This window comes from Neovison vison, chromosome 1, assembly GCF_020171115.1.
Source record: "Neovison vison isolate M4711 chromosome 1, ASM_NN_V1, whole genome shotgun sequence".
In the NCBI taxonomy this organism is placed as follows: Eukaryota; Metazoa; Chordata; class Mammalia; order Carnivora; family Mustelidae; genus Neogale; species Neogale vison.
In genome coordinates, this window is record NC_058091.1 from 127,778,549 (window position 1) to 127,791,373 (window position 12,825).

The 12,825-nt window shown below is 43.7% G+C and overlaps 1 long non-coding RNA gene and 1 pseudogene across 1 annotated transcript; one reads left to right on the forward strand and one right to left on the reverse strand.

Moving 5' to 3' along the window:
• Positions 1-2,103: 2,103 nt before the first annotated feature.
• On the forward strand, positions 2,104-2,448 carry LOC122907402 (annotated as a pseudogene).
• A 5,271-nt stretch (positions 2,449-7,719) lies between these two features.
• Positions 7,720-11,939, reverse strand: LOC122900079. The gene is made up of 3 exons (XR_006383171.1): positions 11,762-11,939; positions 9,794-9,908; positions 7,720-8,705 (listed from the first exon to the last, which is right to left on the reverse strand). It is a non-coding gene; the product is annotated as an uncharacterized LOC122900079 (long non-coding RNA).
• Positions 11,940-12,825: the final 886 nt, after the last annotated feature.

Sequence of the window (12,825 nt, forward strand, 5' to 3'; positions counted from 1 at the left end):
TCTCTGAATCAGATAATTGAGACCTGAAAAGTTTAGCTGAATTGTCCAAGGTCATGGAGAAGTAAATAAAGGAGGCTAGATTCAGATCCTCTGCTCTAGGATGGCAAAGCCCCTACCTATCACCACTGTGTTCATCTCTCCCATGCTTCTATTCTGTTTTTGATGGCCAGGCCCCCCCTTTTTTTTTTAAAGATTTTATTTATTTATTTGACAGAGAGAGATCACAAGTAGACAGAGAGGCAGGCAGAGAGAGAGGTAGAGGGAAGCAGGCTCCATGCTGAGCAGGGAGCCCGATGCGGGACTCAATCCCAGGACCCTGAGATCATGACCTGAGCCGAAGGCAGCGGCTTAACCCACTGAGCCACCCAGGCGCCCTGGCCAGGCCCTTTTACTCATGACTTCTTATTTCATCCTCAACAGCCCTGCCAAGATAACCACCTGTGCCTTCATTTCTAATGAAAAGGGGATTTGAACCCAATTCTCTTGGACTCTCAAAGCCCCTGTTGGTGCACTTCCCCAAACCTCTTTTTCTACTATTTTGGTCACTGCATACAGATTATTTGATCTTCCCCTGGCTAGATTTGATTTACACACAATATTCTGGACAGACTTAAGACATGCCTTTGTTTCATTAACACTGGATGATGATTACAGATTTATCTAGATCTTCCTAGTGCTGATATCTGGATTTATTGACTGTAAAATCTCCTTCATACTGGAAGACTTGAAGTCTTATACCTTAAATGCCTACCCCCCCCATTACACATTATTTTGTACATGCTGTTTCTTTCTCTGGGAGTATCATGAGGTTTTCCTTGTAGTTTTCCCTTATAAGTTTGGTATTTACTACTCAGGAAATCTTGTGTCTATTGCAAATTGGAAGATTTAAACATATATAGTTAAGATTCAAAAGCAACCCTCTTTTAGGAAGAAAATCTCAGGAGTAATAGGTTCCCAGTTGTGTGGTTCCTCTGGGTCCAAATTAAAGAGTCCATGAAAGCATCCTTCAGAGCTCCCCAGTCACAGTGGGCTCAGCCAACAGTTTGAAAACCCATCGGGTTGACATCGCAAGTGGCTAGTGTACCCAGGTGCTTGCTTTCAGGTAACTTAACAGATTAAATAGTCTCAGGCAGAGAGCCTCAATGACCTCATGGAACTGGGAGCAGCAATAGTAAGAGTGGAGGCTGAGCTTGCCTCTCTAAGAGGTCAGTGAAGGGCAAACAAGAAATCCATACTGATCAATCAGCTCATAAGCCAAATGATTCCAGCAATGTGAATGTCAAGGTTATACCAAAAATGTATATATCAGTAACTTAAACAATATAGGATTTTGTGTGCTTGTTTGTTTTCTTTCCCATGTAAAAGTAGTCCAAAGGTTGGCAATCCATGGCTAAAATGCTGGTTCTGTGATGTCACCAGTGACCCTGACTGTTTCTAGCTTTTGGCTCCCTGTTGATGGTATCCATTCATGGTTACAGAATGGCTTTCACAGCTGCAGTCCATGTTCCAAGCTGCAAGAAGGAAGAGCAGAGGGCGGGCACAGTGACTTCTGCCTAAATCTCATCAACCAATCCTATCCACAAGGGGAGACTGGAAAATGCAGTTTTTCAGCTGGATACCTTGTTGCCTTCCAAAAATTCAGATACTGAGGAAGAAAGGGGAAATGGGTCTTTCATTATTGTCACTGCCCCACAAGGAATCCAATATACTGCACACATTACAGGCAAGTCTTGGAGGCCGTCTAGACTGTGTGAATGCTTATTTTCACTGTAAGAGTTGTGCTCTGGGAGGTGGTCCAGAACCACGCCGCCTCACCACACACTGCTTCCATAGTTTATCTCTTCACTGTCCTCAACAATTCTGACCAGCTGGCAGAAGTCCATAGATTGAGGCTGGACGTATGCTGCAGGATATTTCACCACCACTTTCTGCCTTGGGCCCACTCTTTGCATCTTGCTGACCCAGTTAGCTTAATCCTAGAACCAGAAAGTTGTTGTCTTTGAATCTGAGAGCATTATGCTCACCGATACCCAAGGGGAACAATGAGGATGTTTCTCTTCTGTCTGTTGCCTTTTATTAGGGACGCCTGACCACTGAAGAACAATGATTAGATCCCTCCCACTCCCAGCACCTCCAATGGCCGACCATTCATCAAGGATTTTGTACTCAATGCCCAAAAGTCTGTTCCTGGAGATGATGAATGCCATCATGGATACAGTTGATGCTGAAAATCAGGTGGAACTAGAGAAAAAAACGCAACTTATTAATCAACTGCTGGAACGTCAACATGCACTTGAAGATCTGTGAGCAAGAGTAGATGCAGTTAAGAAAGAAAATCTGAAGCTAAAATCAGAAAACCGAGTTCTTAGATAATATTTAGAAAACCTCATGTCAGCTTCTAGTGTTTTTCAAACAACTGACACAAAAAGCCAAAGAAAGTAAGGGATTGACATCTCTTCTGTTTTCTGTTTTATAGGATTGCTGCTGATCTTTTTTTGTTGTTGTTGTTTAAAACTTGGATAGATTCAAAAAGTTAGTTTTTTTGTTTGTGGCTTAATTGAATATTTATGAAGATAATGTCAGATCTAGGCAAAATTAAGAGCATAACAGAAGACATCCATGAGTTTGTGTGATATATGTTAGTCTATGTAAAGATGCAAATGTCTTGTAGAAACTTTATAATTAGAAATGAGTATATTAGGACACCTGGGTGGCTCAGTAGGCTAAGCATCTGCCTTTGGCTCAGGTCATGATCCCAGAGTCCTGGGATCGAGCCCCACGTCAGGCTCCTTGTTCAATGGGGACCTGCTTTTCCCTCTGCTGCTGCTCCCCCTGCCTGTGCTCACTCTCTCTGTCTCTGACGAAAAAAATCTTAAAAAAAAAAAAAAGCATTTATTTATGAAACTTGAAAGTGAATGTTTTATCAATTTGCTTTGATTTATAGGTTTAGCACTTTCTTCTTTTTAACTTTATTATTATTATTATTATTATTTCTATTATGTTATGTCAGTCAACATAAATTTTAGCACTTTCTTTTATTGTAGGTGCAGGAAGAGACACAAGAAAATAGCTATCATGTTGTGAAAAGTGACCAAAATCATGTACCGAACATATAGCTGTATATACCCTGTCCGCCATGTGGTGCCTCTTCTCCATTTGCTTCTTCCTTCCCATTTCCCCTCCCCTAAGGAAATATTGGTTTTACACTTGTAGAAGTAATTTTAGTGATTAGTCATCTGTGAGAGTAACCTGAGCTTGAACTGTAGAAACTTAACCAAAATAAGATACTTTTACAGTTAGGGCTTGCCTTAGTATTAAGACAGGATTGTTGGTTTCTCTTTACTCAATTGAAAACAGAGACTACACATATGAAGACTTTTCTTTGCCACTGAATTGCCAAATTGGGAAGGTTTGTTGATAAAAACTCCCTTTTGCACAAAATAACCCACTTGGTATCTAAAAAGATGAGCTCTGGTTATATATTTGTAATAGGAAATTTTGAGAAAAATGGAAATAAGATAGGAAAAGTACTTGGCATACAGTAATAACCAACTCCAAATGTTTTTACTGCAGATTTGCATGATCTCTGGCACAGACTAGGTCTTTTGGGGAATGTATATCTGAGAATAGATTAAATGTGACTAATCTTATGTCAACCACATCTAGAAAAGAATAGTTACAAAGAGTTTAGTGTCAAGGTTTATCTGCAGAAGCCAGCAGTTCAACTTTTGCAAACTCCCTTTAGAGTGTATTAGTATCAAAATCATTAATAAAACGCCTATATACTAGCGATACTTTCTCAGTATTTTCTGTCACTATTTCTCCCAGTACTTTCTGTTAACGTAACTACTTGGTTTGTAGTGTTTAATCACTTTGACAGTTTCTAAAAATTTAGTTTGTAGATTCCATTTGGTAAGAAATTTAGTATCAAAAATAAGGTTAAAATGTTAAATAGGATAAGAGATCCACTAATATCATTTTGGTTGTTAGATTTGAGTTACTTTTAATCATGGAATACTTACTTTTGTATTGGCATAAGATATGATGGATGACTTTAGCTGCATGAATATAATAGTTATACTGCAAACATTTTGCACCCCTTTTGCGACCTAACTTACAAACACTTAAAATTGTGTTGCAACTGTGCTTTACTCTTTAATAAAAAGCTATTTTGGAGAAAGGAAGGAAAGAAGAAAGGAAAAGAGAAAGGAAAGAAAGAGGGAGGGAGGGAAGGAAGGGAGGGAGGGAGTGGAAGAAAGAAGGAGAGAGAGAGAGAACGGAAAGAAGGAGGGAAGGAAGGAAAGAAGGAAGGGGAAAGGAGGAGGGAGTGTGGGAGGAAGAAAGGAAGGAAGAGGGGGAGTGAGGGAAGAAGGAAAAGGAAAGGAAGGGAGGGGGGAGAGAGGGAAGGAAGGAAGTGAATGGGAGGGAGAGAGAGAAAGGAAGGAAGGAAAAGGAAAGGAAGGAAAGAGGGATGGGGAGGGAGGGAAGGAAGGAAAGAAGGAAGGAAGAGAGAGGGGGGAGGGAGGAAGAAAAGGAAGGGAAGAAGGAAGGGAAGGAAAGAAAAACAATGATTAAGTAGCACTAGGTACCAGGTACTGTGCTTGGTGTGGAGTTAACAAAGGTGAAGAGTATCTCTCTTCTTGAGAATTCAGAGACTAGTGGGAACAAGCATGTACACAAAGAAACTGCAGTGTGATGGCGAGTGTTACAGTAGACATGTGAAGGAAGCCCAGGGACTCCGAGAAAGTCCCTGATGGCACACCACTTCTCTTAGTCCACTGGGGCTGCATTAAAGAAAACAACAGACTGGATGGCTGGATGGCTTATAAGCAGCAGAAACTGTTTTCTCAGCTTTGAAGGCTGGGAGACCAAGATCAAGGTGCCAGCAGATTTGGTGTCTGGTGAGAACCTGCTTCTTGTTTCACAGATGGCTGTCTTCTTCCTGTGTCTTTCCCTGGTAGAAAGTGCAGTGGATCTCTGGGTGTCTCTTTTATAAGGACTCTATCCTCATGACCCAAACACCTCCCGAAGGCCTCACTTCCAAATATTATCACCTTGGGGATTAGCATTTCAAGATATGATTTGGAGGACACCAACATTCAGATCATAGCAGTGATGGATTCCAAGCCTTAGAACACAGAAAAGTACCTGGGCAGCTTATGAGAGGGCAAGTTCCTATGTATTGTCCTAGGGGTTCCAGATATTACAGATTTGAAATCTTGATCTCCAGATTTGCCTAGCAATCTATTCTCCTCTTTTTTCCTCACAAAAATCCCAGATAATGGTGATGCAGTAGTGGATCCCACTTGGACAAATTCTGCTCTATGGGGTAAGGTGGGGTGCGTATGCTGGAGAAAGAAGCAATCGTTTGTGCTTTAGGCAAGGTGCTCTAGGGGGAGGAGGTGACTCAGGTGCACAAGACCAGCGGGGTTTGGTTTGTCCAAGAAAAATAAGACACAGGGACCAGAACATGAGCCTGGAGAACCTCAGGAGGTGTCAGAGCCACAAAGACGTTGAAGCGAGACTATATTTATAGCACTTCATTCAATAAAGTTTAAACAGCTTTCCTTCTGTAAGACAAAGCTGCAAGCTGGGGAGCCAGGAACCTGAGCTCTGGGTTTCCTGGTGCAGGGCTGGCAAAAAGAAGCACAGGGCACTTGAATTGGTCTAGACCAACCACCCATCTGTTCCAGCTCCTCTGTCTGCCTTTTTTTCCCTCCTGCCCCCCTTCCTCAGCTGTGCCTGGCTACCACTGTCTGCCCTTGACTCCTCTGAGAGCGGGTGTGCCTCTCTGGCTTAGCTACCTCTCAGGGGCTGTTTTTGTTTCTAATGCTTGACAGTGTAACACCTAACAGTTTTCTCCAGTTTCCATATTAACCTGTCTCACAGGGAAAATGAAGACTGTCCTCTCCACGGAGCCAAAGGGTAAGCATGAGTTCTGTAGCCTGGACCAGGACTTGCTCATCCCTCCACTCCAGCTTTCTTATGGTTAAACCGCAACAGTGGGCCTGTGTTCCTCCAATGGGGGTACACACTTTCTGGAAAATCTGAACACTTTCCAAAAGATACTCAGGCAAGGATAGCCATAACGGCATCCATGCCCACAGGTATTCTTTGCTAATGGTAATCTGCTTGAAAGAATGTATCTTCCTCAATTTACAAAAGAAGGCTATATCCCTTGCCCATCCCAAATCTTGTTTTAGTTCTTTGCTGCGGGAGGGCCCCTGAAGCAATGGGATAAATTAAAATTAATGATGAACCAAATCCCTTCAGCTCATAAGGCTTTGTGTCCTTCCCTGTCTTATACATATTTCTGCAAGAAGGCCATGTTGGCCCATGGGGGCTCATCATTCAGAATATCAAAGTAGCATAAGCTCGTGGTGTTGATCCTTTAAAATGTAGTTTTTGCAGGGCAGTTGGATTTTCCGAAATACAATCAATCAAACACACAAAAAAAATTTCACCTGCTATCCTCAAGCTATACAGGCTTTATTCAGTAAAGTAATGAAAATTTATTTTATCCAATAATATAAAATATTGATTCAAACTATAGTCAATCCTCATCTCATTTCAACATACATAATAGTTAACATTTCCTGTCTCCTGTTAGTAAAACCTATTTTTAAAACGTGTGAAAAATTTTAGATGTCAATGTAAAAATGCGTGGATGAGTACATAGATTTTCAAAACTCTTTTACAAGGTGTATATAAGCCAACGTTTGAAGATGCTGGAGTAGGACACTTGCCTTCAAGGATCATGGTTGTTTTTATTCTATTTCAAGGTATGCTGACTTTCTACTATGTGCCGGGCACAGTGAGCCTTCTTTGGACTAAGAGCATCTCTCTGTGCTCCAAAAACGCTCAGTCTCCTAGTGGTGGGTGACCTGTTCTCAAAGAGCTCCGCTGTCAGCCTTCCACACTGAGAAGTGTGTGCATCAAACTCCAGGAGCAGAAGTTGACTCACACAGAAGGTCATCCTGAGAGGGCAGTAGGCACTCAGTCACACAATCTGGGCCTTGAGTGTTCTGGTGTGTCTGGGTGAACAAAAGTAGTGTCAGCTCAAGAGGAAGTCAGTGTGGGGTGCGTGTTCTCCTGGGAGTACACCGGGGACCCAGAGAGCCAGGACACAGCTGGGCACACACAAAGGTCACAAGTTATGGAATATGCATACATGCTGGGATTGGTGCCCGGACATGTCATCCCACAGGTGTGTGAGATACAGAAGGTGTGGCCTCGGGGCCAGCTGTGGATCAGTGTGGGGCGTCATCCACAGAGCCACTGTGGAGGAAGCTGGGCTTGAGCGGGACTTTGAATGACAGACAGGATGTGGGGAATTAGAGAGGTAGAAAGGTGCCCAATCGCCATCAGACGTGTGTTGAGCAGCTGGTCTGTGCTCAGCAACTGTCAGGACCCTGAGGAACTGGGGGAGGTGGATGCAGATTTGATAAGGGAACCCAGGAAAATTCAGGTCTCCCTGCAGGGAAGTATGTGATTAAGGCCTAGGTCCCTGAGCAATGAGAACGCCAGGAATTTAGAAGAGGGAAAACTCGGGGTGCCTGGGTGGCTCAGTGGGTTAAAGCCTCTGCCTTCTGCTCAGGTCATGATCTTGGGGTCATGGGATCGAGCCCCGCACTGGGCTCTCTATTCAGCGGGGAGACTGCTTCCCCTTCCCCCTCTCTCTGCCTGCCTCCCTGCCTGCTTGTGATCTCCGTCTGTCAAATAAATAAATAAAATCTTAAAAAAAAAAAAGAGGGAAAACTCCCACTGGATCTGATGGGTTAGGCAAGAGGGGTGACCTTGGAGAGGAGAATGAGCCCAGTAGGAAGGGTAAATAGGATGTGGATTGTGGGGAAGAGGTAAGGGCATCCCAGGTAGAGAAAACAACCGTGGCTAGGCTTGGCCTAGAACTATCCTGCTGTGTTGAGCAAACAGCTAAATGAAACACTCAAAGACTGGGCTGCTAAAGCCGTCTCTCCTTCAGTGAGTGAACATTTTCAAACACCTATCTGCCAGATACTTCAGGTAACCAGTGAGGAGGACGCACTGGAGGAGGATGGGGAAGAGGGCTGGGAAGAAGAGGTTCAGATCACAGGGAAGCTTACAGCAGGAGGTTGCAGCGGGTCTGGGAAGCTGGAAGGGGACGGGGTGGCTCAGGTACACTGGTGGAGGGAAGGGGGCTTTGGAAGGCAGGATTGTGACCGAATAGGGAGGGTCTCGAAAGCCAAGGAGAACTGCTCTTCACGCCCAGCACATGTCACATGATGGAGCTCGAAGCTGTCACATGTCCTTCTCTGCGGAGGTGGCTTATTGCTGGTTAAGCCCCTGGAGGATGTGAGCGACAGCAGCTTGCCGGACAGGTTTGCACCGAGAGGGGGTGGAGGGCAGGGAGCCAGTCAGGGACACAGTCACACAGCCTGCATTATTCGGTCGCAGGCCCCCAGGGAGGACGAACACATTCGTGCAGTTGATTTCAGGAAAGATTTACACCACAGCTGCATAGATTGACCTCGTTGTCACTATTGACATTCTTCCAAGGGAGAGCTTTACACCCCGGTGGTGGGGGAGGCAGGTGGGCACATATATATAAATTTTGCTGGAAAGCAAAGAGGAGACCATATTATCATTCCAAAACTATGATCCGATTTCCTACATATTCATTACCAGCTATCAAATCCGCTTCCTCCTCTCTGTGTTCTTCTTGCTCCCTTTAAAAAAAAAAAAAATTAATGTTCTTGTAGTACTATGACCATTATATCCACGATATTTACAAGAAACCCTCACTACAACCGCAGCTGTTAGAATCATGCCCCATCACAGCTCAGAGAGGAGAAAACAGGGTTGGGTCTTCAACTGCCCAGTAATCAGACCACAGCCCGGGACCATCTGGTCACGTTCCAGTCCGGCCCTTAGCAAGCCCATGTGTTTTTATGCAGCGGTTTCCAGGGCTCTCGGTTACAGGGAACATCTGGGTCGCGTGTGTAAGCCATCTTCACAAGGCGAGGCCCAGGGTGCAGGGGGCGGTGACAGGGGGCAGAGCTCTGTGCACAGACTCCAGCCCCAGAGCAAGAGTGCTCTGGGGGGCAGAAGTCTGTTTGCGGACGCATTGGTTCCTATGGAGCAGTTAGACGTGGGGTCTGTGGCTCCTGCCAGGAAGACCGACGTCAGGAGTGTGATTGGTGGGATTGGTGAATGGGTCAGTTAGCTTTGCACAGAGGCAAACTTTGTTCTCTTCACTTAGCTGCGCCCCCAACCCGGCGGCCGGGGACAAATGGCAACCAGGTGACGGGAGTGGTGCTCTCCCCAGGGAAAGCAACTGTGAGCTCCTCCCCTCGGAGGGTGGGTCAGGAATGTCATCCTCACCCATGGAGAATGGTTTATTGTTTTTGCAAGCACCCCGTGTGTAATGTCTTCAGCTACCCTCCCAGGAGCCACGCTGTAAATACAAAATATAATCTCATTTACACTTTAGGCAGGCAGCAAGATACATCGGGTTGATCAAAGGCTTGGACACAGGAGGAGCCAAGATTTGCTTCCCATCTTTGGGTCAGAGCATCGGTACTTGACATGAAAAAGTACTGAAGGCCAAGGGAGAGTTGATGTAAATCATTTAAACCAGAGGCTCAAGGCAGCAGATTGGGATACAACGCTATCCCTTTCCCCAGAGGAACACAAGCAAACAGAAACTGTTTCTACACAGGGTCTTGAGCAGGAGATGTTAAAAGGCAAATGCTTATCAGTAACCTTTGATTTCAAAGATTCCTGGCTGTTGAAACAGTGTTTCTGTCTCTCTTACCACCCGCTTCGATGTGACAAGCAACTTGAACCCTTCCTTTTTACTCTGAGATGTTCAAAAATATGTGTGCAATCTGCAGCCAAGAAGGTTTTCTTTCAAATGATTCTCCGTCTACCTACAGGAAAGAGAAGACATGAAATCGGTGCAGAGCCAGATGGTCTGGCTTTCTCGGCATTTGGCTACGAATGCGACACAGCCCATTCGGAGTTGTCAGGCGTGCAAGGTGCGTCTCTGCACGTACACCACCATCACTCTTCCCTGAAGGAGCCTCTGAGCTACCACAGTCAAAGTAATCCCTCCACATGCCTTTCAAGCTACAGTTTTCATCTTTATTTTTTCTTTAAGAGATCATTGCCCATAGGGAAGATGCATTATTTTTTTCTCATTTTATTTTTATTTTTTAATTTTTATTTATTTTTTCTCATTTTAACTGGCACCTGTAATTCTTTCAAGGACATTTCCTATTCTGTCTCTAAAGTTGATGCCAAGCCGTGATCTTCCTCATACAGGTATGTCATTCTGGATTCAGATCAGAGAGGGCGGAGGAAGAGAAGGAAATGCAAATAAGATGCTAAAGCAAAATAAATAAATAAATAAATAAAAGTCAGTCTATGGACTCATTAGCATGCTATTTTCATTACTCAAATACTTTCCAGATTACTGAGTGCTCATTTTGGAAATAAAAACATCTATATCAAAACATCAACAAAAATATTTATAGCCAATATATCTAAAGATTAATATTCTTAATGCATTTGAAAAAAACTTTGAGCTGAAAGTCAACAAGTTTTTGACCCACAAAAAAACGTCAGTTGCCTATGGCTCATCAGAATTCTAAAGCTTTAACAGATAAGTGGGCCCAGACTATTAGTAGAAAATATAAATGGCTTCAAACACATGAAAAACCATGTAACTTAATAACCAAAAAAAAAGCAAATAAAAAGCAAAACCAATCTGTTCTCAGCTATCATCAATAGCAGGAATGCTTAGTAAGACTGACTGTCCAATGCTCGGCATAAAGAAACAAGTATGGTGCTTGAGGGAATGCAAGTTGGCATAACCTTCTTGGAAAGCAAATTAGTGATACTGTAACAAAAAATGTGGGGTTTTGAATGTTCAAATCTTCTAGTAATTCCAGTTCTGTGAATTTATCTGGGGGAAAACTGTTCTGTCCAAAGATGTACATTACAGTATTTATAACAGTAAAAATGTGGAAACAAGCCCCATATCCAAGAATAGAGAAATTAAGCAGTAATCAGAAGCAAGGAAAGTAGCCTTAAACAAACTTGTCTATAAATCTCTCTTTGGCTGTTTAATAATTGTGTGATGTTAGACACATTACTAAAACTCTGAGCCTCAATATTTTTTAACAATTTGTATCATTGAAAATAATTCCCACTTTGTTGGGCTCTTGTCAGGATTAAATGGGAAAATGTATATAAATTGCTTAAAACTGTGTCTGGAATGCAGAAAATATCAGCTTCTCCGTATTATTATTATTTGGCCATCAATATTCTTCAGCTGTTGGAAGAATATTTAAGCATAATTTGTAATAACAGGAAATTTCACATTATGTTATGTGAAAAATCAGAGCATAGAACGAAATAGAGATCATGGTCCAGATTCTGTAAAATATGCATAGAAAAAGAAAAAAAATGGATGAAAGAGAAATCAAAATTTAATGGGTTGACTGGGTCTTAGAATTAGGGGTGATTTTCCTATGGGCTTTCAACTTCTGTGTCATTTCCAAGTGAGCTATAATGAGCATGCATTATTTTTATCATCGAGAAAGGATAAGATATATTTCTTAAAATACATCACCAGCCTCTGGTGTTGGTTTCCAGACAGAGCAGGTAGTTGTTTTTATCCATGGCTCCCAGGCAGGAGGGAAGGGTAGCTGAGAGGCAGGAACAGAGGTCTAGATGAGGAGCTGGCACCCCGGCTTTGGGGTCCTGGATTTCCACTTACCCTGCAGTCCTGGCTGCCGTAGGCTGTGCTGCTATGGGGAGAGCATCCAGGGAGATCCGCTTCACTGCAGAGCTGGTGGGGAAATGCCTCCTTACTCCCACACTGGGCTTCCTGTGGAGCTCTCTGATAGTTTGGTTCCCTTCTCCTGATGCTGGTGGGATGGAATAATTTAGCCAAGATATTCTTTCAGCTCATACCGCTGTGATGGGGGTAATTGTGTCCCCCTAAAATTTAAATGTGGAATTTCTAACCACGGCCCTCCCCCCCCCCCACTGCAGGATGTGACCTTATTTGGAAATAGGGTTGTTGCCAAAGTATTGGGTTAAGATGAGATCATCTGGGTGAGCTCGAACCCTGTACAACTGGTGTCCTTATTAAAAGAGATGTGGACACAGAGACAGGCAGAGTGTGGGCACATTCTCCAGGCAGGGAAGGCACCCCTCGAAGGCTGGAGTTACATTGTCATGAGACAAGGAACCAGCGGAAGCTTGGAGAGAGGCCCAGAGCAGATCCTTCACAGCACCTTCCAAGGGGGCATGGCCTTGCTGACACCTGGGTTTCAGACTTCTGGCCTCTGCAACTGTGAGGCAGGAAATTTCTGTTGTTCAAACTACCCCTCCCCTTCATTTTGTGGTATTTTGTGAGGGCAGCCCCAGCGAATGAAGATGGCACCCTTTCCTTCAGCCCACAACACCTCTTCCTCCTTCCCTCCCTTCCAGTGGCAAAAATAAAAGACTTCTGAACCAAATGAGTGTTCTGTCACAATCTAATGGTTCCCAGTGCCCTCCCCCAGGGCTCTGCACAGTCTGTGACTCAGTGAAGTTGTTCAGTGAACCAGTCATGGTCCAACCACAGCGGCTTTCTGGTCAGTCACATGTGGCGAGTCATAAGTAAACTCTGCCACCTGTGTCCTGCGAGGCTGTGTATGGTAAGAATCTGTATATGTCCTCACAGAGTGGGTCTTTATCCCATATACCATAATGATGATGATAGAAAACATTATTTGAAATTAGTAAGAAGAAATTTAAAGTACTGTATTTAACGTGTCATACATTTGTTTGAAT